We start from the raw sequence: 4,562 nt of genomic DNA on the forward strand, positions 1-4,562 counted from the left end.
TATATATGAATTATTATTTCTAAATCTCTGAACGAGAAACATTCAGTAACAGTAGTCTTATTTGCCAACATAATGAGGCGATCTTGATTAGGACGAATGTTACTGTTATTTAGCCCTAGGAAACATCGTTCCCATCTGCCTATCGATGCACTGTCTGCGTCTTTATATTTTCGAACAAGAGAGCTTAGTGTCCTCGCTCAGCTCAGAGCAATATCTGTGTACCAATTGTTTTTGAATTACTTCCCTTCGTCTAGTATGAAGATAACAGTAAATCTATTGGGGATCGTTTCTCTATATTTTGCCAACTCAGTGTTGGAATATGTGGAACAAAACCTAAATTTAAAAAATGAGGAGAACTACGTCATGACATTTAGACGCCATATAGAGGACACATGGAAAATATACATCGATGATTATTCCCTAATTTGGACCATATTCCTAGAAAATCTGGAAGAATTTCAGCACCCTCTTCAACAATCAACACCCTTGTCTCAAATTCACAACGGAAACGAGCAACACGCAATTAACGTTTCTTGACATAATGCTAATTAAAACAACGCAAGAATCACAACTGATATTTATTACAAAGGCACAGATGCACACTAGTACCTAAATTTCAAATCATGTCACCCAACACACACAAAAATGCAACATTCCGTATTGTTCAGCCAGGAAAATTTGTATAGTAGATTATCTAAATACCAGGAACATACGACTTATAGAATTCGAAGAGTTTCTGCTAATGCAAATTTACCTTCTTCTGCTTATAGAAAATAGCATACAACGAGCAAAAGAGATACGTATAGAACAACTTAGGGCAACACGAGAAAGACGAACCCATCAACGAAACACAATACCGTTTCTAGTAATATACAATCCGCATTAACAAAACATTTTTAACATGATCAAAACAAATTTGCCAATCATGAAACAAAGTCAAAAATTAGAAAACAAACATAACTAATGAAACACTTATCATAAGCATAAGCAACAACATAACCTAAAAGAACTATTAAAAAAGGCAAACTTCAGTATGATCAAACAAGATAAAACATTCATAGTATCCAAATGTAATGATAACAAATGTAGAACGTGTTAGTACATGTATACTTGTAGATCCATTGGAATAAAAAATGAACAGATTTCGCAAATGCAGATATGAACTGCAAACGCAGTAATTTGATCTACTATCCAAATTACGAAGAACTGACGAGACAGGGAATGCATTATTGGAACGCTCACGAGTTAACAGACAACAAATCCGGAACACTAATGTTCACTTAATTCCACTGAGCGAACATATTTGGTTAGAAAATATTTCTAATTTTTCCTCTCCAAAAATACATGGCACAAGTTAGGTTGGAAGTAAGATAAAAGAAAAACGGTTTATTAAAATGTTCAAACCTTTTCTGAACGGACATAACAACAATAATATAATAACCAGTTAATGATGTGGATTACAAATATCTTTAACGTATGAATTTAAAGAAATTAGAGAAGACTGACACCTATTGAAATAAAAAGATTGAAACCAACTAGGTTTGCTCACTCATGAAACCATTACATGTAAACCGCAAGCTAACTGCTTGAAATAAAGGCGGGATCTATGCCAGTAATATCGATACACCCGGCAAACCGTGACATTTAAGCTGCATGCAGAGGGTCAAATCCTTATCCAAAAATTCAACGTTTTGAAGCCTCCTAAGAAGTACAAAAATGAAGTCAGTTATTTTATTCTTGTTGTCAAGAACCCAACTGGTAATTAATTACATTTTGAAATCTGATGATTACTATGAACGTAAGGAAGCACTAACTGAACTTTATGAACATTACAAAATAGTTTTTAAATTTCTAACACACTTCAACAATGTAAAAAAAGATATATCTTTTAAACATCATAATAAAAAAAACGTGAAAACCAGAAGAATGTATTGAATAAATTAGGAGATGATGATGATTAGATAAATATACTAATTCATTTAAAAGAGTTTATGCCATATCTGTACTACATATTATAAAGTATTATATAGCAATACAAAGATTTTTGTCTAACTGTATTTATATTTGTGGTAAAATCTAAAGGTTTTGAAAATCTATGATCACAAGTGGAGAGTACTACATGTATATAGGGAAGAACCAGGAAAGTTCAGCCACCTTTTTTCATAATGAGCCATATTTCCCAAAATCTGCATTGTTGTTTGGAGAACTTGTCATTTGAAGTTTAGATACTCTGTTATAATACATTGCGGGTTATGATATTGAAGGTGATTGCATTTCAATATAGTACTCAGTTTTTAAAAAAATGGTCAAATGTCACAAGTCTCCTGCAGAGTGAAGAGTATTGAGCATACTCATAATGAGAGTTGAGCCATCCTGGGAGAGTTGTGTCACCTTGTAAATGGGAGTAGAGAAAGACATGTTTCGCTTGTAAATCTTCTTGTGTGACCTAGTATAAAGTGTTGGTACAATGATAATTGTCGCCATAAATATGCATGATTTCGTGAATGGAAATACAATGACATTTGCTAAGAGAGTCTAAAAACTGTCAGTTATGAAACAAAACACAAGGAAACACAAGTTTCACCACTTTTCTGTAGTCAAACATTCACTCGGAGTCCAGGAGTGTAACGTTCAAAGAAATCTAGAACGGTGATGACACAAGATATCAAAGATGATGTCAAAATCAGTGCAGGTTCCACCAATCGAGATTACAGCGAAACTGAAAATATGTGGTAATTTCTTTGTGATGTCTGACTTTGACCAAAGTGCTTCATCCTCGATAAATCTCCAATGCATAGGCTAAATGTTGCCTACACTGCCACAAAAATAGCTGTACCTATGTAAATAATAGAGAGAGAGTTTTAGCTCTAAGACTGGAATCTACTTTCGTAAGTAGTTTAGCGTTCTTCCTTCAATTCATGTCCATAAAGCTGTTATGCAACTATTTGCTACAACTGAAAAGAAAGATATGTGACACTCTGCCAACAGAAGGGGTTTGAACTTTCTTTCTGGAATACAAGTGATATATATAGGTGTCGGATCAACTCTCCCTATGGCTCAACTCTCCCTATGGCTCAACTCAGCTCGATCTCCTCTCTCTCTCTCTCTCTCTCCATATATATATATATATATATATATATATATATATATATATATATATATATATATATATATATATATATATGTATGTATATGAATATGTCTCCACACACATACACATATACATACATACGTGCATGCATACATACATGTATACATATATATATATATGTATATATATATGTGTGTGTGTGTGTGTGTCTGTGCGTGCGTGTGTGTGTGCGTGTATATATATGTATATATATATTATGTTGTGTGCGTGTATTTATATACTGGACGTGTAATTGAGCGAAAACTAAAGAAGTAAAGCAACAAAGAAGGGATACGTTTTATCAAATGTTGTATTTGTTCAACCCTAAATGACAGAAGAAAAATATCTTTACAACGTTTCGGACGGATGTTCTTCATAAAAAGAAAATCTAAGGAGGAGAAAGAAAGAAAGAAAGACAGACAGAAAGAAAGAAAGAAAGAGAGAAAGAAATAAAGAAATAAAGAAAGAAAGAAAGAAAGAAATAAAGAGAAAAATTGATTCAAAAATAAAAGAAAACTCCAAAGCTGTATTAGTTGCCAAGAAGGGAGAGAGAGACGCTATCGTATGAGTGTGCATGTATAGAAGAAGTGTGTTTTGAGATGGAGACTAGAGGAGGAACACTTGTGTGTGGAATTTTGGGTGTGTGTGTATGTCTATAGGACTGTGCATGTCTGAGAGTATAGTGACGTGGGCGAATATGAGTGTGAGTTGTTGGGTTGTGCCTATAACTGTATTGGGTGTGATGAATACGAGAATGTTGATAATGCAGAAGCGGAAACGAGTGGGAAATGAAAAGGAAGGCAAAAAGAATGTGATGTATATAGGAAAGTATAGAGAGAGGAGAAGTCCTGGGAGGAGATAGAGTGAATGAGAAATACACTGAACGGAGATGGAAAACGATGGGAAGAGATAAATAGCGATGAACTGAAAGGTAGTAGGAATGATTTAAGACAACATATTGCCATAAAGGTAGAAAAGCACTTACAGTAAAGATTTATTGACCTGTCGCTGTATCGTCAAAAGATCAAGAAGCTGGGAAATCAGACAAGGATTTTAAATCTAGATGTAAGTAAAATCTGTGAATATTAGTGACTAATATATACGAGCAGAAATAGTATGACTAAATGTAAAATGTAAATAGCTTCACATCTCTTTAGTAGAAAGAGCATAAAATTGGTGATGTATGAAAAAATTCTGTGATGATTTTTGCCGCCTGTATCTATAAAAGGTTACCTGAGAGTGAACAAGTAAAATGAAAGGGAAAGAGTTCAGCAAGAAAGTATAACACTAATTAACAATTAGAGTAAATATAAACTCGAAAGATAATTAGTGCCATAAGACAAAAAGACGAAATAAATATCAAAGTGACGAAATGAAAAAAAAGGAACTATCAGCGGGGGAATATATATATATATATATATATATATATATA

Source organism: Octopus bimaculoides, chromosome 5, assembly GCF_001194135.2.
Source record: "Octopus bimaculoides isolate UCB-OBI-ISO-001 chromosome 5, ASM119413v2, whole genome shotgun sequence".
In the NCBI taxonomy this organism is placed as follows: Eukaryota; Metazoa; Mollusca; class Cephalopoda; order Octopoda; family Octopodidae; genus Octopus; species Octopus bimaculoides.